The sequence below is a fragment of the Mus caroli genome, unplaced genomic scaffold (assembly GCF_978045245.1).
Source record: "Mus caroli unplaced genomic scaffold, Mus_caroli_1 scaffold_15, whole genome shotgun sequence".
Lineage (NCBI taxonomy): Eukaryota > Metazoa > Chordata > Mammalia > Rodentia > Muridae > Mus > Mus caroli.
The window spans coordinates 98,033,963-98,059,207 of NW_028227270.1; the positions used below are offsets into that span (position 1 = coordinate 98,033,963).

At 40.3% G+C, this 25,245-nt stretch overlaps 2 pseudogenes; both read right to left on the reverse strand.

Annotated features, from left to right (window-relative positions):
* Window positions 1-1,444: 1,444 nt before the first annotated feature.
* Window positions 1,445-2,324, reverse strand: LOC110308602 (putative vomeronasal receptor-like protein 4; annotated as a pseudogene).
* Window positions 2,325-20,272: 17,948 nt separating this feature from the next.
* LOC110308471 (putative vomeronasal receptor-like protein 4) lies at window positions 20,273-21,341 on the reverse strand (annotated as a pseudogene).
* Between the last annotated feature and the right edge of the window lie 3,904 nt (window positions 21,342-25,245).

The following is a 25,245-nucleotide window of genomic DNA, read 5'->3' on the forward strand; positions in this document are numbered from 1 at the left end:
CTGAATCTAACCTCTGCAACAAAATATGGAAGCATAAATATAACAGACAACATAGAACAATAGAAAGGGACCATACAAGAGCATAATCAGGGAAGACCAGATTCACTAGGACATGTGGTGGCCACTTTCATTCATACACCAAATCCAGATGTATAATGGGTATTAACTTTGTCCCTGAACCTGGGTCTACAATTGTTTCTCTTATTACATTTGTCTCTCCAAATGTCGAGACTCCAAAACAAAACACAACATCTCACAATCAGTCCAGGCTTCAGAAGCACATATGTTTTTGCTTTCAATTTATGAATTTTGGGCAATTGTAGTCTATGTTTTGGGGACTCAAGTCCACCTTGGACTTGCTCTCTCTGGCAACTATCCTGGGGAAATAGTCTGGGGTCTCAACTGTAATTAAAAGATTTATTGAATAGCTGCTAACAGGAAAACAACCTAAAAATAAAAGCACAACCTCAAATGTGAGGAAAGAGTATGGGAAAGTTTTTTATTTTAAGGTAAAAAACACAGGTAAACCTTAAGTCTGAACATAAACAAGCAATAATTGTCTATGCTGTGAGTGTAAGTGGATAAGGCAACTGAAAACAATATTTGGATCTCTGCATAAAAAAATGTTACAGAAACAAAAGTGGCAGTTTAGTCATATCATAAGATGTAGAAGGTCATGTTGTACATTTCTGTATTGGGGAATCTGAGTAAAGTCAGCTGAAAACTTATTCAGGGACTGGAGTCAGATACATATGTCTAGTGGGTAATAACATGCATGTCCAGCATAAACTAGAGTTTCTTTAGCAATCACAACCACATGTCAATGTCTTTAATGTGTGTAGAATTCATATACAGTGTATATTCTTTCCAGGTCTTTATTGTTTGGTACCATGTAATACCAAGCTCTTGGTATGTTCAGTGAATTTGCTTTTGTCCCTGGTCATGTCTGCTTTGTGAGAGACCTTTCAGATAATGGATGCTTCCTGGCATTCTTCTAAACTTGCTCGTTGGTTTAGAACAGCCTCTTGCACATAGTGAGTGCTTTGCAAATAAATAGTGGAGTCAGTGAACATGAATGAACAGTAGAAGAGACACGAATGCAAGAGATGTTTGTGGGTCCTTATAAGCATAAAATCTATCATGTGGAACAATAAAATTCTAATTGAGTGTGAGTGCATGTCCTCTTGTATTTCCCTATGAGTGATACAGCAAGCTAAACTATGTGTTACTAATGGTGTGATGGTGGGAAAATGAGCATTCCTGCCCACTTCCTAGAGCCTGTTCCATTCATCAGTTACCTAGCAACAACTACGTGTAAAGAAAAAAAAATCTATTTTCCTAAGCAACATATTGTTATGATACATTAGCATGGCAAGACAAAGCCATTTTGGTGTATATAGCATTAGATCATATAGATCTGATATGAAAAGAAATTTATTATTTCTCAGGAGACACTGCAGATTTTAGCAATATGGACATCCCAGGTAATCAGGACAGAAGGGCAGAGACCAGCATAGCTAAATACTAACAATGCTTTCATGTTTGGTATTGTGAAATGATTTGTTTCTGTGGAAACTATATATAAGAAGAAAATGAAATCTGTCCAATAAAAGAAAAGGAAACGTGTCATGAGTGTGAGAACCTTCTGTGTAGCTCTGATTTCTGGCCTAGAATTGTTTGCAGACATGGACCTGTGAAGATAGAGGACATGGACATGATGTTTGTATAGATGGAGAGCCATTGACACATTGATGGTAGCATATAGCAATACCCTGTAAACATCCCAAATATAGACCTAGTCATGGTACTGCCTGCTGTGATATAGTACAGCAAATTGGAGCTTATGAGGGAATCAAAGATCCAAAAGAGGAAGAGAAAGGCAAGAACATGCCATGCTGTCTGTGGATTGAGCTTTCTCCACAGTGTGGTCCTGGGACTGATGGTGACAGCCTGGACCACGCTGAGGAGACAGGTGGTGTAGATGGAGAGGCCACGGGCAACCCTTTCTAAGATAAATTATAGTTTTACAACCAACATCACCTAGGAAGTTTCTGATGTAAAAAATTGTGGCTATGTTTCTGACCCCTATACAGTAAATAATGATTGTGTTTACAAAAGCCAAGTGGATGAAAATTACATGTATATTTTTGTTCTCAGAACCCATGATAAAAGTATATACATGTTTCACAAATAATATGATATTTCCTAAAACCCCAAATCCAGTAATTGAAATGAAAATTATTCTCTGGATGAGATCACTCCAAATTATCTTCATGGCTAAAAGTAGGAAAAACCTGAGAAGCCTAAGGAAGTAAACAGGACATAGTTAATGCCTGTGTGTTTTCTGTTTTCTTTAATGAAATGTAGAGTATATTATGTAAATACAGAATTCTTTGCTGCGGATGCCTAATTTTGTTCTTGGACCTTCTGTTCTTGGTTCCACTCACATGGAAATGATGATGATGATGATGACAATTGGATACGAGCACCAAACTGATGCCTCTCAGCCTTCACAGAACGCAGTTCTTTATGTCCTCCATCACTAAATTTTTTCTATGAGAAATTCAAACAATTAACTCCATCATTCAATTTCCAAGCCATGATATTTATGCATTGCCTTATGTGCCTTTCCAGATCCTATTTGCAGACCTGTAGAAACTTATCCCTTAAGAAGCTCATTGTACTAATAAAAAATGAAGGTTGTGGGGAGCAGGTGTGGCATCAGTCCCAAGAAGGCGCCAGGGACTGCAGCTAAGTCGTATGACTTACACCTGACTTCCTCATATTAGCCACAAACATAGTGAGAGCTGTGCAGGTGTACCAGGTTACTGGCGAAGCCATTTTGGTGGAGATATGCCCTTGCTGCCCTGATTAGCTGAAGCTGCGTACCTGGTGAGGTGATGTGGCCTGCTGTGAATGGATGGGAACTGATAGTATATAAGAGTGAGAGGCCCAGGGCTCAGAGTCTTTCGCCTACAGTCAATGCGCAGCCCAATAAACGTGTGCAGAAGGATCCTATTGTGGTGTCTTTCTTGCTGGCGAGTCAGGCGTCCCACAAATGGTGCCGAAACCCGGGAATTAACATCTTCAGGCATGAGCGAAGACCCCCTGTTACAGGGAGGATTCAGAACTGCATCACGGGTAAGGAGCAGTTAATAAAGTGTTCCTGTAAAACAGACTGCTGAGAAGGATCCGGCGTGGATTCAGAACTCTTCAGCTGGGGAACAGTGGTACCAGTAAGTAAAAAGAAATTAATGTGAGTCTCTGAGAGGTATGCTTTCTTACGCAGTAGGTCCGGTAATTGTTGCTTGCCTTGATAAGGGTAGCAACTTTTGCAGGAGCACCAGGGAAGCATATCAGAAACAGAGAGAAATGAAAAAGAAGGCATGCGCAGAAATATAAGTAAAATAAGAAATATAAGAAGAGAAAAATGAAAATAAGCTCTTTCAGAGCTCTCCTAGGGACAGAAGGAAAACGGGAGACGTTCTGTTTCCTCTCTGGCGGTAACGATAAGGTTCCTGGCTTTGGGACAAGTTAAGGTTCACAGCTTTGGGACAAATTAAGATTCATGGTTTTGGGGACAAGTTAAGGAACTATGATAACCTCAGTGTAGTGATCAATAGATCCTCGCTGTGTAGTTATGCTTTTTTCTCCCATTGACCCTTTGTGGGTAGGTCTGATAATTTTGGTCTTGTTTGTTCTGATATATGGACTCTGTTACTGTTTGAATTGTCAGGCAGTCAAGACAGGTCAGAAAATCCTTACGGAGCAACAAGAAAGTATGTCAGAAGAGGAGAAGGGCTTAAAAAGAAAAAGGAAAAAGAAAGGAGACACAGTGTTATCAGGTGGTCAGAAAGGACAAAATAAAAGAGCCGAGGCAGAGGAGGAAGGCGAATTAGCTTCTGCTCCCCCTTCCTATGCCTCCTCGTCAGCCGGTTATGGGCGGACCTTCTGTCCGGAGCTCTGGAAAGAAGTTAGGCTCTCCTTGCTGGGATGTCCTGTTTTCATTGACCAAGCAGGGCAGAGATATCATGAGCCTCTAGATTTCAAAGTAATCAGGAATTTGGCTGAGTCCGTGCGGACGTAAGGCTTAACTGCCTCCTATACTGTGGCTCAAGTGGAGGCCTTGAATAGACATTGTATGACACCGTCCGATTGGGCAGGCTTGGTAAAGGCATGCCTTTCACCTGGGCAGTATTTAGATTGGGAAGCCTTCCATATTGAATTTACAAATGAACAGGCAGTGGCTAACATTGCTGCAGGAAATCCAGCATGGGACAGGGATATGCTGCTTGGCCAAGGTCGCTTTGCACAACAACAGACAGGATATCCAGTGCAGGTGCTTGAGCAGGTGAATCAGATTGCCATAGGGTGTGGAAATCATTGCCCACCCGTGTTGAAGGTCTTGTAGAACTCCAGAGAGTTAATGAGGTGCTGAATCAGGTAAGAGGAGCACTCTCAATTGGTTTGGGAGAGAGGGTCTGTTTGTGTTTCCTCAGGATCATCGACAACAGCTGCAGGTCCCGGAGTGGCTGACCAGAGCAATTCAAAACAAGCAGAGCTGTGAGGACGTGGATGTTCTGTGGCTGGGAATGCTCCAGCTAGTGAGAACTGAAGAGCTACGTTGGGGCTGTGTTCCTGAAACCCATGTCATTGACGAATTCAAGTGTTTGCTCAATTCTTTACATCTAATGCGTCACTACAATTGCCTTTTTTCAATGTTGCTTCAGCTAAAGGTATTGTTATGTTTTCAGATGATTCAAAATATTTCACTGATGAGTGATTGTGTTCAGCTGTATCTACTAAAACTAATACTACCTGGATTTGAGGGGTGTGGCCTGCCAGTATATCCAAGGGCAATGGCACTATACCCTCCCAACCTAGATGGGCCCCTCTTTCCTTTTTGTAGGAGTGTTCCTGATTCCCTTCCACCTTGGGCAGTGCCCCTTATATGTATGGTTGTTATGTGGGGTGAATGGTAGTTGCACTGATCTTTCCCCCTTAAGCCAGGTGGCGGGAGGGGCCTGGGGTAATGCAAATTTTATTGGAATGGTTCTAATGTGTTTGAAACTTCTGTATTTCAATTTGCTGGAGGAAGGAATGTTTCTTTTCTGGCTATGCCTGTTTGTATGTGACCTCCTTCTGTGTTTATTGTTCATAAGATCTCTTGCTTCAGGGCTGATGAGCAGGGATGGGAGCCCTGAGATGTATGCTTGTAGTAGTGTGTGTGTGTTGTGTGTTTGGCACATGTGTTAGGTGCAGCGTGTGCAGGCCTGCACTTTCGCCATGGTAGCGTAAGCTTTTGCTGCAGTGGAGGCGGGACAATCTCCTCAGATTCGGTTTGCCACTCTAAAAGAAATTATGCTGCATTATGCCATGGGTTGCGAGGCTAAGCACTGCACAGAGGATAGCTTGCTGTTGGCATCCTGTGGAAGGCATGTCTGATTGCATGAAGGTTCAGTGTCCTAGTTCCCTTCCCCCAGGAAAAACGACACGGGAGCTGGCCAAGACCTCTTTGGGTGATGAGCCCAAGGGATGGTTTTGTGTTAGGTCCCTATGCTTGCACACTGGGGATCAGACCTCTACCTTCACCCATGAGGCTTGCTTGCAGCAATTAAGATCTGGCCATAGATTAATCAACATCCTGGCCTTTTGATGCACCTGCCGCAAGGAAAACACAATCTCCCCAAGTGTGGCTTGGCATGACAGAGAAGTAGTCAGTGACGGATAAGACTCCCTGGGCATGTCACCAACCTAAGACAGGGATCAAACCAATGCTGTTTGTCTCCCAAGGACGGGTAAGGGACATTGCTGCAGGGGGCAATCTAAGACAGACATTCTCTCTGCCAAAAAAGAAAAAAGGGGGAAATGTGGGAAGCAGGTGTGGCATCAGTCCCAAGAAGGCTCCAGGGACTGCAGCTAAGTCGTATGACTTGCACCTGACTTCCTCATATTAACCACAAACATCGTGAGAGCTGCGCAGGTGTACCAGGTTACTGGCGAAGCCATTTTGGTGGAGATATGCCCCTGCTGCCCTGATTAGCTGAAGCTGCGTACCTGGTGAGGTGATGTGGCCTGCTGTGAGTGGATGGGAACTGATAGCATATAAGAGTGAGAGGCCCAGGGCTCAGAGTCTTTCGCCTACACAGTCAATGCGCAGTCCAATAAACGTGTGCAGAAGGATCCTATTGTGGTGTCTTTCTTGCTGGCGAGTCAGGCGTCCCACAGAAGCTAATCCAAAGAATGGCAATACTTGCCTAATTAGGGTCGCTTTCCATGGCAAGTCATGTGAATTTTCTTTGTGTCCAACTCCAAATTGACCTTGGCAATAAGCAACACATAGATTAATTAGATGCTGTTTACCAAATTTATCTCTGAATTACTTTCAACTCCTCCTAAGCCCATGAAATACTGGAACTTACCCTGTGATAGGGTATAAGTATTGTGACAGTGGTATATGTAATGTTTCTCTGTAATCTGATTTCCAGCCAGGATCCTTCATAGCTCAGTGTTACCCAGAGTACACACTTGTATTGCCTACAATTTCCCTGAGTCTCAGGACTGTGGTGTCTGTTAGCCTGCTTCTATTCACTCTATGCTGAGGAGTCCTGACAGATGCTTTAGTACACAAGTTATGTTGTATTTTTAAAGATTTTTGAGATATCAATAATATGTACTGCATTGAGGAAGTTAGTTTTGTTTTCTGAATAGCCTTACTTCCAGAATACAAAAATTATACATTTTCATCTATTCAGGAACTGTCTGACAGAAATTTATATTTTATTTCTTTTTAATGCTGGTCCTTTTTTTGTTGTTTGTTTATGTGTTTTGTTTGCATATATGTCTGTGCACCACTCTTGTTCCTGGGGCCTGCAGAGGCCAGAGAAAGGCCTTGGATCCCTGAAACTGGAATTGCACAGGTTGTTAGCTTCCATATGGGAGCTTGTAATTGAATCTAGGAATTCTGCAAGAGCAGTAAGTGTTCTTACCCCCTGAGCCTTCTCTTCAGTCCACGTATGTACATTTTTAAGTAGCTTTCACAAGCTTCTTACCTCTACTATGCTAGAATAAATAAATTCACAGTGTGCTCAACCAGTTAAATCATGGTTCTGATGTGGTGAAAGGTCATATATTTTAGGGAATACCAGAGCTTTAGATAGAAATGTCAGGATTCTCCAGAACATGCTTTGTGACCACCCACTGTGAATTAAAGTTTTGGATTTCCCGATTTTTATATATCACTTTGAGCATATTATGTTGGCTTTTTAAAAAGTTATTTTCTATGTAAATTATGTTTTGTACAGTATATGTATATTTTAGAGAGTCAATGAACTAGCACACATAACACAAAGTGTCAGTTTTCTAAAGTAGGATGTGAGAATTAGTAAGTAACCTCATAGCAGTTTTATCCACAATTATCATATCTCTATGGTTTACATTAGCTTTAGAAAAGAAGAAATTTACAATAAGTGAAATCACGATAAAGAAAGAAAGCCTAGTCTATCTACAAAGGACTGAAGTTACCATAAGTTACACAGCCCAGATCAAAGTCCTCAGTCTTTGGAGGCAAATCACACATATTGTGCAGAAGCTACGGGAGCAAGAACTTCCTACTCCATGTTGCACTGCAGGTGCCTCTGCCTCCTACCACTCCCTGTCCTATGTAAGAATCGGATCACTTCCAGTGCACATACACACACAGTGTCTGTCTGGATACTGAGAAAATTCTGGATTGCATGTAGGGAATGATTTACCATCTTCTCCCTGAATCCTGTCACCGAGTGGACAGGGAGTCCACATCCTTTTCCCTGATACATCAGACCTCCACAAATTTCTTTCAGTCTCAAGGAGCCCCATCCACCATGACATGGCAGCCCTCACCTGTGCAGTATATGCAGGGCTCAGGGTGGGAGTCCTCAAAGCACAGTCAAGCCCTGTTTATCAACCTCAAGTTCTTGTGTTCAAGCATGGTATCAGAATGTCCCCACTATGAATTTGGCTTAATCAGGGGAAAAGGCTCTTCTGTCTTTATTCCTGAGGGCAGCTCTGCCTTTTGCCTGGTGCTCTGTCATTTGCTGAACCTGGAAACTTTATGATCCTAATTACAGTATCTTTGGATAAGGAGAAGGGTGATGAACAGTGCTCATGGGGTTCTGGGTTTTTGGACTTAACTCCAGTCTTGCCTCTTTCCCTCCATATACCCACAAATGGAGGACTACTTTGATAATCCAAAGTGATCACTTTTTCTATAACTTTAAGTATATTATTTAGTAATAATAAAGTCTCATTCAGTACTACAGCCAAGAGTAATCTTCAGTGTCATGTTCAGACACAATAACTAGGAGACTGTGGATCTGCTCTGCTCTCAGCACTACTTTGAATGACTGCTACATGCTCTATAGTTGCTCCTAAGTATTTTTTCTGATGTTATTTTCTTAAAAATTTTTGTACAATGTATTTTGATAAGATAATTTCCTTCTCCCATCACCTTACATATTCTCCATACCTCCCTACACACCTTACTTTATGTTTGCTCTTTTGTGTTATGCTCCCTCCCTCAAGAGAACCCCCTAAGCTTAAAACCAGGAAAAAACACACACACACAATTACACAAATGATCAGGTATTTAATATGAGGAAAAGAGCATGTTTGTTTGTTTTTCTCTGCAGGATGCTGAAGGAGCATGCTAGCTGCCAGAGTGATTGGTGATTCATGCTGATGCTGGGATAAAGAATGATGTTGACCTGTGAGCTTGCTGAGTGCCCTGACAATAGTGACAGGAAAGCTGTTTTGGGCTTATATTCCTGACCCACCTTTGCTTGCCTATATCCCAGATTGGACACGCTGCCTTGCTTCAAGCTTTTACACCTTCTAGGACAGAGAATATGGAGACTGTGAAAACTGCCTTCAAAACCTTGATCTAAAAGAAAAGTTATGATGACTCTTCTCTCTCCTTTAATGTGACCAGTTATTCTGACTCAATCATGGACTGGTCTAGAAATTAATCCAATATTGGAAATAACAGTCTTCACTTGGAAGGCTGGTTCTGAACATTTTTAGAGACAGTTGAAAGTTGGCTGCAGTTCTCTATGATGTTATGTTATCAATAGATAAAATTGGGACAGGATCTGGATTTCAAATGGATGTTAATGCATGTGTTAAGGTTCCCAATCTCTTTGATAACTCCACGTGGAGCACCTGGAATGGAATTCTGCCTTACCTTCTCCCTTTCCTTGATCCAGTGCTTGGCTTTCTAATTCTACTATGGCTAAGACCTTTTCTTTTAATAATATTATAGGCTTTATTAAGGGACAAATGGATGCAATTAAGGCCCAACCCTTGCAGATTCATTACCACCTGCTGGAAACGTCAGATTTGAGAAATGGTTTTGATGACATTCTTACAAACAGCCCTTAATATAACCCAGCTCATGTTTGGCCCTTCACCTTTCCAGTGCAATGGACTGGCTAGCCAGAGATGGGCGACTGGGAGGATGAAGCCACCCTTAGTATGAATGGCATCCTAAGACAAGGAACCCTGCTAAGCTCATGGGGTCCTCCCTATTACAGGTCAGACCATTCTGGGAATGACTGTCCTTACAACCTCTCTGACCTAAGACAGGCACAGTCGCCTGGAAGTCTCGAGGATGAAGCTGATTTAGACATTGCCATCTTAAGTATGCCTTGTTTCTGTATACAAAAAAGGTGTGGGGGGGAACCTGATGAAGCTCAAAACCCCTGGAAACCCAGTCTTCACCTTGTCCCAGGGCCATCATCTATTAACAAAAACTCTTTTGTTTCTTCTGCTATCTTGCTTCCATAATTGACTAGGGACCTTTTACAATGAGGGCATTCCTTTCTGGACACATTACAATTGGGACATTCCATTTACCTTAATATGTAACAACGTGATAATACTGGTTTGGCCCATGCACCTGGGCAAATACCATTTGTGGTTTTGAGCTCTATAAGCCCTCTGTTTCCCTAGAATAAATGAGACTTGAACAGAATTTTTTGTCTTGTCTCCTTCCTTCACCATCTCCTGATTCCAATTTGTTGTTGATACTCCCTTCCCTTGTTACTTAAGTCCTGCAGTGCTCTAATAGCCATCCTTACTTCACTTACAGTGTCAACAGTCAACTTAGTCTCAGGTATGAAAACGTCACATTTGTTGATGACTTAAATGAAAATGTCTCTTTAATACTTGCAAGGCAATGAAGTATAGATAAAAAATTAGAAGTAAAACTTCATGCTTTATAGGATGTAGTTTTGGCACTAGGACAAGAAGTGGAAAATATTAAAGTTCAGCTGTCTACCAAGTGCCATGTAAGCTTTCAGTACATATGTGTAATGCAATTTACTTATAATGAAAGTCATAATTGGAATTTTACTAAAAATCATTTGTTGGGAATTTGGAAAGACAATGATATCACTCATGATATGGCTCTATTACAAGCCCAAATCTACACTATGAGCAAAGCACATGTTGAATCTACTGATATAGAAAATTTGGCTCAATCTATTAGCTTTGATTTATGGTCATTAAACCCTGTTAGTTGGCTACATTGGATCATTTTTGCCACCGTGGCTACAGGAATAATAATTCTTCTCCTTATTTTTTCAGTCATCTTCCGACTAGTCTTTTCCTCCATTTCTACAAACAAAGATATATATATATATGAGCTTCAATTTAAAAATAAAAAAGGGGGAGATGCCACACCAACTCAAGAAGAATCTGTGTGAAAAGTTCCACACACTGAGGATTAGACTTCAAAAGAAGGGGGGTCTCCTGGATCCTGTTGTGAAACTCTTGGTCAGAGCAAAATATTAGGCTGTAGTTCTCATGGCAATCGATCGGTTTTGTTTTCTCTTATTCCTTCTCTTATTTACATGTTCCTGGTAGGCTAGGCTAAGGTATATATATATAAAATTTATTTACATTTCAAATGTTATCCTGAAAGTGCCCTATACCCTCCCCTGACCTGTTCCCCTACCCACACACTCCCACTTCTTAGCCTGGGCATTCCCCTGTACTGGGGCATATAAAGTTTCCAGAACCAAGGGGCCTTTCTTCCCAATGATGGCCGACTAGGACATCTTCTGCTACATATGCAGCTAGAGACACAAGCTCTGGGGATACTGGTTAGTTCATATTGTTGATTCACCTATAGGGTTGCAGACCCCTTCGGCTCCTTGGGTTCTTTCTCTAGCTCCTTCATTGGGGGCTCTGTGTTCCATCCTATAGATGACGGTGAGCATCCACTTTTGTATTTGCCAGGCACTGGCATAGCTCACTTGAGACAGCTATATCAGGCTCCTTTCAGCAAAATCTTGCTGTCATATGCAATAGTGTGTGCGTTTGGTGGCTGATTATGGGATAGATCCCCAGGTGGGGTAGTCTCTGGATGATCCATGCTTTCGTCTTAGCTCCAAACATTGTCTCTGTAACTCCTTCCATGGGTGTTTTGTTCCCTATTATAAGGAGGAATGAAGTATCCACACTTTGGTCTTCCTTCATCTTGATTTTCTTGTGTTTTGTAAATTGTATCTTGGGTATTCTAAGTTTCTTATCAGTGAGTGCATATCAAGTGAATTCTTTTGTGATTGGGTTACCTCACTAAGAATGATATCCTCCAGATAAATCCATTTGCCCAAGAATTTCATAAATTCATTGATTTTAAGATCTGAGTAGTACTCCATTGTGTAAATGTACCACATCTTCTGTATCCATTCCTCTGTTGAGGGACATCTGTGTTCTTTCCATGTTCTGGCTATTACAAATAAGGCTGCTATGAACATAGTGGAGCATGTGTCCTTATTACCAGTTGGAACATCTGGATATATGCCCAGGAGAGGTATTGTTGGATCTTCCAGTAGTACTATGTACAATTTTCTGAGGAACCACCAGACTGATTGCCAGAGTGGTTTACAAGCTTGCAATCCCACCAGCAATGGAGGAGTGGTGCTCTTTCTCCACATCCTCACCAGCATCTGCTGTGACCTAAATTTTTGATCTTAGCCATTCTGACTGGTGTGAGGTGGAATCTCAGGGTTGTTTTGATTTGCATTTCCCTGATGATTAAGGATGTTGAACGTTTTTTCAGGTGCTTCTCAGCCCTTCGGTATTCCTCACTTGAGAATTTTTGTTTAGCTCTGAGCCCCATTTTTTAATGGAGTTATTTGCATTTCTGGAGTCCAGCTTCTTGAGCTCTTTGTACATATTTAATATTAGTCCCCTATCAGATTTAGGATTGGTAAAAATCCTTTGCCAATCTGTTGGTGGCCTTTTTGTCTTATTGACAGTGTCTTTTGCCTTACAGAAGCTTTGCAATTTTATGAGGTCCCATTTGTCAATTCTTGATCTTAAAGGACAAGCCATTGCTGTTCTGTAGAGGAATTTTACCCCAGTGCCCATATCTTCAAGGCTTTTCCCCACTTTCTCCTCTATAAATTTCAGTGTCTCTGGTTTTATGTGTTCTTTGATCCACTTAGACTTGAGGTTTGTACAAGGAGATAAGATTGGACCAATTCGCATTATTCTACATGATAACCTCCAGTTGTGCCAGCACCATTTGTTGAAAATGCTGTCTTTTTTCCACTGGAATGGTTTTAGCTCCCTTGTCAAAGGTCAAGTGACCATAGGTGTGTTGGCTCATTTCTGGGTCTTCAATTCTATTCCATTGATCTGTCTGTCTGTGGCTGTTCCAGTACCATGCAGTTTTTATCACAATTGCTCTGTAGTACAGCTTTAGGTCAGGTGTGGTGATTCCACCAAAGGTTCTTTTATTGCTGAGAATAGTTTTTGCTATCCTAGGTTTTTTATTCCAGATGAACCTGCAAATTGCCCTTTCTATCTCAGTGATGAATTGAGTTGGAATTTTGATGGGGATTGCATTGAATCTCTAGACTGCTTTCGGCAAAATATCCATTTTGAGTATATTAATCCTGTCAATCAATGAGAGTGAGAGATCTTCTTCAATTTATTTCTTCAGAGATTTGAAGTTATTATCATACAGATCTTTCACTTCCTTTGTTGGAGTCACTCCCAGGTATTTTATATTATTTGTGACTATTGTGAAGGGTGTTGTTTCCCTAATTTCTTTCTCAGCCTGTTTATCCTTTATGTAGAGAGAGAGCATTTTTTTGTTTGAGTTAATTTTATATCCAGCTACTGCACTGAAGCTGTTTATCAGGTTTAGGAGTTCTTTGGTGGAATTTTTAGGGTCACTTTTATATACTATCATATCATCTGCTAATAGTGACATTTTGACTTCTTCATTTCCACTTTGTATCCCCTTGATCTCCTTTTGTTGTCAAATTTCTCTGGCTAAGACTTCAAGTATTATATTGAATAGGTAGGGAGAAAGTGGGCAGCCTTGTTTTGTCCCTGATTTTAGTGGGATTGCTTCGAGTTTCTCTCCATTTAGTTTGATGTTGGCTACTTGTTTGTTGTAGATTGCTTTTATTATGTTTATGTATGGGCCTTGAATTTCTGATCTCTCCAAGACTTTTATCATGAATGGGTGTTGGCATTTGTCAAATGCTTTCTCAGCATCTACTGAGATGATCATGTGGTTTTTGTCTTTGAGTTTGTTTATATAGTGGATTTTGTTGATGTATTTCCATATATTAAACCATCCCTGCATCCCTGGAATGAAACCTACTTGGTCAGGATGAATGATTGTTTTGATATGTTCTTGGATCCGTTTAGCGAGAATTTTATTGAGTATTTTTGCATTGATATTCATAAAGGAAATTGGTCTTAAGTTCTCTATCTTTGTTGGGTCTTTCTGTGGTTTAGGTATCAGAGTAATTGTGGCTTCATAGAATGAATTTGGTAGAGTACCTTCTGTTTCTTTTTTGTGAAATAGTTTGAGAAGAATTGGAATTAGATGTTCTTTGAAGGTCTGATAGAACTCTGCACTAAACCCATCTGGTCCTTCGTGGTTTTTTTTGTTTTTTTGTTTTTTTGTTTTTTGTTTTTTTCGTTGGGAGACTATTGGTGACTGCTTCTATTTCTTTAGTGGATATAGGACTGTTTAGGTCATTAATCTGATCCTGATTTAATTTTGGTACCTGGTATCTGTCTAGAAATTTTTCTACTTCATCCAGGTTTTCCAGTTTTGTTGAATATAGCCTTTTGTAGAAGGATCTGATGGTGTTTTGGATTTCTTGAGGATCTGTGGTCATGTCTCCCTTCTCATTTCTGATTTTGTTAATTAGGGTGCTGTCCTCGTGTCCTCTAGTGAGTCTGGCTACGGCTTTATCTATCTTGTTGATTTTCTCAAAGAACTAGCTCCTCCTTTGGTTGAATCTTTGAATAGTTCTTCTTGTTTCTACCTGGTTGATTTCACCCCTGACTTTGATTATTTCCTTCCATCTACTCCTCTTAAGTGAATATGATTCCTTTTGTTCTAGATCTTTTAGGTGTGTTGTCAAGCTGCTAATATGTGTTCTCTCTAGTTTCTTTTTGGAAGCGCTCAGAGCTATGAGTTTTCCTCTTAGAAATGCTTTCATTGTGTCCCATAAGTGTGGGTATGTTGTGGCTTCATTTTCATTCAACTCTAAAAAGTCTTTAATTTCTTTCTTTATTCTTTCCTTGACAAAGGTATCATTGAGGAGAGTGTTGTTCAGTTTCCACATGAATGTTGGCTTTCTATTATTTATGTTATTATTGAAGATCAGCCTTAGTCCATGGTGATCTGATAGTATATATGGGACAATTTTAATATTTTTTATCTGCTGAGGCCTGTTTTGTGACCAATTATACAAATGGTCCATTTTGGAGAAGGTACCATGAGGTGCTGAAAAGAAGGTATATCCTTTTGTTTTACGATAAAATGTTCTGTAGATATATCTGTTAAGCCCATTTGTTTCATAACTTCTGTTAGTTTCACTGTGATTCTGTTTAGTTTCTGTTTCCAGGATCTGTCCATTGATGAAAGTGGGGTGTTGAAGTCTCCCACTATTATTGTGTGAGGTGCAATGTGTGCTTTGAGCTTTACTAAAGTTTCTTTAATGAATGTAGCTGCCCTTGCATTTGGAGCATAGATATTAAAAAATGAGAGTTCCTCTTGGAAGATTTTACCTTTCATGTATATGAAGTGCCCCTCCTTGTATTTTTTCATAACTTTGGGTTGGAAGTCAATTTTATTTGATATTTAGAATGGCTACTCCAGCTTGATTCTTCAGACCATTTGCTTGGAAAATTGTTTTCCAGCCTTTTACTTTGAGGTAGTGTCTGTCTTTTTCCCTGAGATGGGTTTCCTGTAAGCAGCAGAATGTTGGGGCCTGTTTGTGTAGCCAATCTGTTAGTCTATGTCTTTTTATTGGGCAATTGAGTCCATTGATATTAAGAGATATTAAGGAAAAGTAATTGTTGCTTCCTTTTATTTTTGTTGTTAGAGTTGGCATTTTGTTCTTGTGGCTGTCTTCTTTTTGGTTTGTTGAGGGATTACTTTCTTGCTTTTTACTAGGGCGTGGTTTCCGTCCTTGTATTTTTTTTTTCTGTTATTATCCTTTGAAGGGCTGGATTCATGGAAACATAATATGTGAATTTGGTTTTGTCGTGAAAAACTTTGGTTTCTCCATCTATGGTAATTGAGAGTTTGGCTGGATATAGTAGCCTGGGCTGGCATTTGTGTTCTCTTAGTGTCTGTATAATATCTGTCCAGGATCTTCTGGCTTTCATAGTCTCTGGTGAAAAGTCTGGTGTAATTCTGATAGGCCTGCCTTTATATGTTACTTGACCTTTGTCCCTTACTGCTTTTAATATTCTATCTTTATTTAGTGCATTTGTTGTTCTGATTATTATGTGTCGGGAGGAATTTCTTTTCTGGTCCAGTCTATTTGGGGTTCTGTAGGCTTCTTGTATGTTAATGGGCATGTCTTTCTTTAGGTTTGGGAAGTTTTCTTCTATAATTTTGTTGAAGATATTTGCTGGCCCTTTAATTTGAAAATCTTCATTCTCATGTACTCCTATTATCTGTAGGTTTGGTCTTCTCATTGTTTCCTGGATTTCCTGGATGTTTTGAGTTAGGATCTTTTTGCATTTTATATTTCTTTGATTGTTGTGCCGATGTTCTCTATGAAATCTTCTGCACCTGAGATTCTCTCTTCCATCTCTTGTATTCTGTTGCTGATGCTTGCATCTATGGTTCCAGATTTCTTTCCTAGGATTTCCTTCTCCAGCGTTGCCTCACTTTGGGTTTTCTTTATTGTGTCTACTTCCCTTTTTCAGTCTTGGATGATTTTATTCAATTCCATCTCCTGTTTTTTCGTGTTTTCCTGTAATCCTTTAAGGGATTTTTGTGCTTCCTCTTTAAGATCTTCTACCTGTTTAGCAGTGTTTTCCTGTATTTCTTTAAGTGAGTTATTAATGTCCTTCTTGATGTCCTCTACCATCATCATGAGGTGTGGAGAGCCGTGCTGGGAGCAATTGCTGTGGAGAGTCGTGCCGTGAGCAATTACCATTAAAAGATGGCGCTGGCCTCCGCTGTGCCTAACTAGTAAACAAGCCTTGTACGCAGGTGCGAGAGTGAACTCACTCCTAGTCACTGACCATTCTCGGGGCGTAATAGTGGGGTGATGGGCGAGCAACAAATCAGGAGCTGACACGCCATGTCAGGTGCTGAAATGCCATGGCTGAGGGCTATATAAGCAACTCCATTTTCTGGGGTTGGTGTCTTCCCTCTTGAAGAAGCAATAAAGCTTTTTGTTGCAGAAGATTCCGGTTGTCCCAAGTGTGTTCTTGCCGGTGGGAACAAAAGCTCGGGATAATGAGGTATGCTTTTAAATCCGGGTCTAGCTTTTCCGGTGTGTTGGGGTGCCCAGGAATGGGTGGGGTGGGAGTGCTGCATTCTGATGATGGTGAGTGGTCTTGGTTTCTGTTAGTAAGATTCTTATGTTTACCTTTGCCATCTGGTAATCTCTGGAGTTAGTTGTTGTAGTTGTCTCTGGTCAGATCTTGTTCCACAGGTGTTTATGTTAGTCTCTATCAGCAGACATTGGACACTAGCTCTCTCCTGAGTTTCATTGTTCAGAGTACTCTCTGTGGGTAAGCTCTCCTCTTGTAGGAAAGGTGCCCAGGTATCTGGTGTTCGAACCTGCCTCCTGGCAGAAGTTGTGATCCACTCACAGAGGTCTTAAGATCCCGTGGAGGGTCCTGTTTATACCTTGGTGGTGTCCGCAGACTCCACCCTCAAGGTACCCCGGTGCTGGCATGGACCGGAAGGGACTTGTGCCCCTGATCAGGGTTTTTTGCTTCCCTAATTAATGCAGTCTCAGGTCCCATGTGATTGGATTGGAGCAGCAGCTGTGTTCCACTCACCAGAGGTTTTAAGATCCTGTGGTGGATCTTGTGGGCAGCTTGCGGGTGGTGTCCACAGACTCCGGGCCCAAGTTACCCTGGTGCTGGCGTGGACTGGAAGGGACTTGTGCCCCTGATCAGGCCAGGTTTTCTGCTTCCCTAATTACTGCAGTATATGGCTCTAAGTGATTGGATTGAAGAAGCAGCTGTGTTCCACTCACCAGAGGTCTTAAGATCTTGTTGCGGGTCTTGTGGGTAGCTTTCGGGTGTCAGCTGACTCTGCGCCCAAGCTACCCTGGTGCTGGCAGGGACTGGAAGGGTGACTTTTGTTTTCTTACTATAGGACTGTGATATAACTTGAAATCTGGGACATTGATACCTCCACCTATTCTTTTTTTTTTTTAATTACTCACCGTTGTGTATATCTATTCTGGCTTTTAAATTTTTTTCATATGAAATTTGAAAACTGACTTTTAGATTTCTCAGAATTGTGTTGAGGCTTTTTGAGGGATTACATTAAATCTTTAATTGGTTTTGGCAGGATGACCACTTTTCAAAATATTAATCCTGGACTGCCGTGAGTATGGGAGGGTCTTTGCACCTTCTGGTGTCTAATTTATTTCTTCCATGTCTTAATGTCTTTATTATACAAATCTGTCACTAACTTAAAGTTATCCTAAATTTTGGCTGTTGTTAAAGGTAATGTTGCTCTGATTTGTTTCTCACTAGGTTTGCCTTTTTTATATAGTATATATAGAAAGTCTACCAATTTTCATATATTAGCTTTGTATCCTGCTACACTGCTAATGGTATCTATCAGATATAGACATTTCCTGGTAGTGTCTTCAGGATTTGTTATGTGAAAAATCATCACAGATATTGATCCATAATTTTCTTTTTGGTCTTGGGTCTTTTTATGATTTTAGCAACAGGACTATAGCAGTTTCATAAAAAGAATTAATAAATGTAGTTGAGCATTACATCCTGATCTGGAAAGAGAGAAGAGAGAGAGAGAGAGAGAGAGAGAAGAGAAGGGAAGGGAAGGGAAGGGAAGGGAAGGGAAGGGAAGGGAAGAGAAGAGAAGAGAAGAGAAGAGAAGAGAAGAGAAGAGAAGAGAAGAGAAGAGAAGAGAAGAGAAGAGAAGAGAAGAGAAGATGAAGAGAGAGACTTGGCCAGGCGTAGGTTTTTGAAAACCCCTAAGACCACCCCAGGTGACATACTTCCTCCAACAAGGCCATAGCTACTAAAACTGCTTTCTTCTGGTTCCTCCTTGATGACTAACCATTTAAATATAAGCCCATGTGGACCATTCTCATTCAAATCACCACACTAATAATATAGAACAAATGTCTAAATCCTATAACCACATATTTTGAACTCCGAATTTGGAAAATCATATCACTTGAATTCTTGTTTAATCATACAAATCCGCAGCATTGCTGGATAGAACCTAATTATTTTCTGACTCATTCCTTCCTTTATTATTTTATTCTGTCATATTTCCATCCTGTAATTCCAAATTAAAAGGGACTAAATCAATAAACCTTACCCACATCCTATGCACAGACACTTGAAAATGTGTGTGTATTACCCATGCCACATACACTAACACTCAAGGAACCTGTTGTTTCAAGTGTTTAGTATATCAAACATTAGTGGTGCTTCAACTTTTATTATGTCTCTGATATAACTTTAAAATTTCACTCATTTTATATGCATGTATGTGTGTATGTCTGGGCATACACATTTGCCATGGCGTGCATGTGGAAGGTGGATGACTATTCCTAGGAATTGGTTCTGACTTTCTACCATATGGTTTCAGGATGGAAATCAGGTTGCCAAGCTAGACAGCAAGTGCTTTCCTTGCTGCGACATCTCACTGGACCACTACATTGATTCAGCTTTCCCTTTGGTAAGCAAAATAACTCCTAGGATTGCCTTTTCTTTTCCAATTTGTGTGTCTTTGTTCCTCTACCTTAATATTTCCTGGGTTATATTTGAACCCCAAACTGATTTTGTGCTTTAGAATTAAATGTAATTTTAGGGTTCAATATTACATTAAACAACACATTTTTCCAGCTACACTCCAATAATTAAAGCTGACTGTCCCAAAGGTTTCTAAAACAGCCTTTTGTTGAAACAAAGTTAAGTTATCTAGTAGATGAAGTCTGGAGAATTCCTTTGAAACACTCATTCAAGAGGTCTGAGTTTTGATTCCTTACATCTAAGGGAAGATTGGGTTTGTTCTATATGTGGATGCTTTCTAATTACATGAAGATTACATGAAGGAGAACAATTTGCTCCAGTGTATTATGTGATTAGGGAAATCTGTGCACATGGAATCTGTAGTAATTTCTTTCAGCAAAAATACTGGTCATGGACTGAAATGAAATTACTCAGATCCTGGTTGTCATGGATACGGCATTGTTTCAGAAGTTCTGCAGTAAGTTCTTAAGTTTCCTCTGGCTTCACTCATATCTTTAAACTTGTTAATAACTGGGTCACTGATCTTTGTGAGACTATGACAGGTAGTAGATAGGGAATTTCTTAAACTAACATGAGAAAATTTCGATGAACTTGTTAAACTTACCAAACTCATCTGGATGCTTCCAGTCATGGTATTAGAAAAATCAGTTTTAAAAACATAATTAAGACCATTTTCTTGGTGCTGGAGAGATGGCTCAGTAGTTATGAGCACATGCCTGTCTTCCAGAGGACTCAGGTTCAATTCAAAGTAACTGTATTTTGGTTCAGGACAATCTGTGTAACTCCAGTCACTCACAGGTCATGTGATGCTATCCTTCAGACTGCATAGGCCTCAGGCATGGATGTGCTACACAGACATAATTCAGGCAACCTATGCATACACCATAAATGAATACAAACATAAAAAAGTTTTTTAAAAAAATCCCTTTGAAATAGTAACAAAATGGAGAATATTCTATATTACTGTAATTTGCTAAGATTACAGATTTAACTTACAATTAATTTTCAGTTCAAGGCTTGAGTGACCAGGAAAAGTGTCTGAGAACAAATAGTTGCCTAAACTTCTTTGGATGATTTGACCTTACCCACAATATTGAAGAACTGAGAGTTTTTTCCACACTTACTAAACATACAAATAAGAGACATTTTCTCAATTTCTCCATCTGAGCATGACACCATTCAGCCAGAAGCCCATCCCTGTGAATCAGCATCAAGGGGCTAAAAGTTGTATAACCAAGGGTCAGAAATTCTCAAGTATTTGCCATTAGGTTATTGTCCCTTGAAGAGAGACTTAAAATTAGAAAAAAGGCACAGTCTGTCCAGTAGAAGAAAACAAAACAGAGCATTAGAAGGAGGACACTTTGAGCAGCTCTCAGCTCTGGGGGAGTTCTGTAGAGAAGCTTGGATTTGAGAAGGTAGAGAACATGCTGGTGATGCTTGTGGAGAAGAAATACCATGTAGCCACTGGCCCCTCCCATGGCACCCTGAAACACTGCATCTCTCAGGACCATGAGAGGAAGAAAAATCCATTTTATTTCCTGACTTTCTAGAATAAAATAGCAATGGTTGTCACTATTCTTCAGCTGTGATATATTCAGACCTGTACTTGTGATGGAATGGATTAAGTTCATACTTATCAAAGCACTGAGCATCCAAAAGAATGACAAGAATGGAAGAATGTGCCATGCAGACTTTGGCCTGAGGGTCCTCTACCCAGATGCTCTGGGACTGATGATAATGGCCTGGACCAGAGTGAGGAGGCTGCTGATGCAGATGGACAGGCCACAGGCCAACTGCTCCAGGTAAACAATGATCTCACAGCTTATATTATCTAGGAAGTTTCTCAAATCAAAAGCTGCTATTGCCTTTGGCAGTCCTTTTGTAAGAAGAATTATGATGTTTGTAAAAGCCAAGTGAATGAGAATAAGGTATATAGGTGTCTTCTCAGGGTTTCCCCATCAACTGAACATATAATTTATAAAAACAGACATGTTACCCAGAATTCCAACCACATTCATGGAGGGCAAATCCATTTTGTTTATAAACTTTAAAACAATTTTTACTTCCTAGGTAGAAAACCATGTATGCACGATGGAAAGACCTTTTCCAGAAAGCAAAAGTAACGCTAGACATGGTTCTGAACAGCACATCTGCATAATAGCATTTTCTGCTGCTCAAGAGGCAGTGGTTGACATATGTAATGTTGCAGGTGAGGTCCCTGAATCTCCCCAATTTTCTGCAGACTCTGAGTTATTGTGTGTGCACTGAGAGGTGAGTTTTTTTAACCTTTATTCAAAAATTTTAATGGAGATATGTTTTATATTTACATTTGACTTGTTCAAGTGAATGCATATGTGTGTATTGTGTATATGTGTGTGTGTGTGTCTGCCTGTCTGTCTGTGTACCTAAATTATTCTTGTTAACAGCCAGAATAGGTGACTTGCACTCTAGGTTCTTCCAACCAAGTTATCTCCCTCAGTTTCCTACTGTATTTTATCACATTGGCTATCCAATCCCCAAAGTTTCAGGCCTCTTTCTCATTTTCATTTTGACCAGGTGTAACAATTTCTAGATTTTCATTTTGCTAAAAAGCTTTATAATTCCAATTTCTACATCTTATTTAAATTTTTATACTGACCATTCTGTGATTTTACTCTATATAAATTTTCACTAGTTACTTTTTAAACATATTCCTGAGTGTCAAGGCAAATTGAATAACTTTTCTGGCTAGGACCCTGCACATAAGTCAGAATCATGAAAAATATGCTGAAGAATTCATACAACCCCTGGTTGCAGCCAGGGTGTATGTCTAGCAGAACCCTGTGGTGCTTCTAGGAGAGGGGGGTAGCATAGAGTTGTGATCCCAGTGAGTGACTTCAGGGCATCTGTGACTCCAGGGAGTGACTTCAGGGCATCTAAGGGAGCAAGGAACAGCTCTGGACCAGGGGACAGTAACAAGGTGAAGAGAATTGGACTAATGAGATGTCATAAACTGCAAGGAGATGAGTGAAATTTTGAGTTATGAGTGCCCAGTGCCAGCTACAGGCAACACAGTAATTTAGACCTTATTGCTGTGAACAGGGATTCCAACATCTAAGGGGTCATGCTTGCATTTGCTTCTGTGCAGCCTTTTGAACAGCATTTGTGATACTTGACTCTGAACCTGCTTTTCCTCTAATCTGTTTGTCAGGCTGGCTGCTTTGTTCTCCATCTGTCCCAGGTGCATCCAGAACTTAGACCTCTGCAGGATGTTATCCTTCATGTTCAGGAGCTCCACTCTCATTTCTTAGGGATTTATTGTAATCTTTGGACACCTTTTCTAAAATAAGAGGAGTCCAGATGCTTCAGTGGTTCCATGGTTTTGTGTGTTCTCAATATTTAGAGTGCATCTGTACCCTGCTCTCCTTACTGCTAAGCTCACAGGATTATTTAAATGTGTATGTCCTATATGACCTTGGTTTTATTTACAGCTTTGGGTCCAGGTGGCCTCCTCACTCTGGAAATGTGAGTCATTGCTTTTCAACTGCTCCTCTGACAAAAAAGTTTCAGTGCTTCCTAGGAATCATAATACCATCTTAAATATCTGCACATAATGAAATATGCTACAAATATTAATACCAAGCCTATCAGCATTCATTAACATATTTAGCATAAAAATTAAGTGTTCACTCAGTGATTGGACTCTGTAAAAATGTCTGCTAGCAATTCACTCCAGATTCTGATGGAAATTATTAACATTGTTCTGTTTGTTTAACGCTTGCTTTCCTGGGGATTCCTACTTTTTTAGTCCTCTCTTCTCCTTTCCAAACTTCAAATCATATTTGAGAGAAGATTCTGAAATTTGAATATGTTAACTGAAGTCAACTGACATAGGAGGGAGAGGTGACTCATCTTCCACATTATCTTGGGAACTGCTATAGGAAATTAATTTAAAAGACAGGATGGACTTCTGTTGATGGACTTCTGTTTAAATGGGTGGATGATCCTTATTTGGGTCTAACCTTTAGGAAGCTGAGGTAGGATACAATCATCCACCCTGGCTTTCTAAAAATGAAGCAAGCAAGCTAACAAAACTAAATGCTTACTGCCTTTTACTACTTAGTGCTGGCATAAAGTTAGGATAAACTGCTTCAGGATGTAATAATTCACAGCCTGGATCCTCACAGCAGGAATTCTCAAGACTGTAATGGCAACTGCAACTCTTAGTGGTTTACAGTTCTTCATTCCAGCCATACATACAATGTGTATAGTTGAGATGAGTGTGTAGGACGTCATGTGATAGAATGGATAGATTTCAAGGATGGATACAGAAGAAAAACCTTCACATTGGGAGTTATAAAGTTATTGTAAAAGAAAACATGCACCAATATTTGAAGACTGGAAATGTGCAAAAGTGAAAAGTATAAACTTTGTAAATACATGTGACACTGTTGAAGTCACAGTGCTGTCAATTCTGGAACTAAACAGTGATTTTGGTTTGTTTTTGTTTTGGCATGTTATTTTTGAGACAGAGACTCCCTATGTAAACCCTTGTAAAACAGTTATGGCCTCAGTCTTTCCACTGCTGATGTTGCAGGAGTGTTTCATTAATGTCTCAAGTTGTTGATAGACATCTGAAAATCTCAGCTATGCCGTGGAGAGTTTTATTAAAGTTGAAGTCTTTCTCTGACAAAATCATGGAGGAATTGAGAGGCTCTGGAGCCTCTATCTCACTGATTCCTTAAAAGCATAAGAAGGTAACCTCAGATAAAAATCCCTCCCCCTCCCAAGTTCTGTTCTGACTCCAGCTAGAGAATGGATAGCAATGACTCAGCATTTCTGTCTTGTTTCTGTATCTCTAGGAACTCATCTCTAATCTTTCTGGAGCTAAGGACCAGCCTTGTCAGGGTCAGAAGGAAAGTGGAGGACACAAGGCTCACAGAGCCTCTCAATTCCTCCTTGATTTTATCAGAGAGAAACTTCAACTTTAATAAAACTCTCCATGGCACAGCTGAGGGGGTGACTATTTACCTCCATGTGCTCACCTGGACCTCTGTGGTGCACTCAGGCTCTGGGGCACCTATGGGAAGGTGACACTTGCCAGGTCATGTTTGTAGTGCCTGGATCTGTGGGGCTCTTGGCTGCCATCAAACTTCAGGTTTCATGTTTTTACAGTGTCAGGAGGAAGGCAGGCCACTGCAGAGCTTCAGTCCCTGAAGCACAGCTTCCCACTTTTGCACAGTCACGACATCTGTTTTGCTCAGAAGTTATTTCCAGTTTAATTATGGTTTATTTTGAGAGGAAGGATATGAGGTGAGAAAATGGACAATTTACCAAGTGTCTGTGTACTGAGTTTCCCACATTTCCTGACTTGTTTTCACTGTCTCAGAGTTCCAAGCTGTGTCCTGCTGGGGACCAGCTACTGACACACAGGCCTTGCTTTCTTCCCTCATAACCCTCATTAAAGAGCAACAAAATAACTGATGCTCAGCACTCAGGGATTCTGCTTCCTGAGCAAACCCCAGATATGCATAAGGACAAGTTTAGCATCCCTTGTCTACTGGTGTCTGTAGGTATTGAAAGTCTTTGCTATAACTGACTGCTTATTTTTAACACTGAATACATTAAATCTCATATGGGACTTGAAATACCATGCCTTTCCAACTTTGGTCTTATTCTACAAACAATCCTTACTTATTATAAAATTTCAACAACACTTCTAAAACTTATGTCTCCTTCCATATATTTTTCATTCATGTGCCGAGGAAGCCCTGTGTATCTTGGATGCAAACTAATGTAAATAAAAGTAGGAGTAGAGCTGAGGTTAGAAATGAAAAGCCAGGGTCTTCTGCAAGAGTTAAAAGTGGATTTTACTCCTGACTCACTTCTCCAGTCCTTCCAGCAGTAGCTTAAAGAAGGTCACATGATAATGTCATTGACTGGAAGGTGACATTATCCATGGCAGGAAGTTAG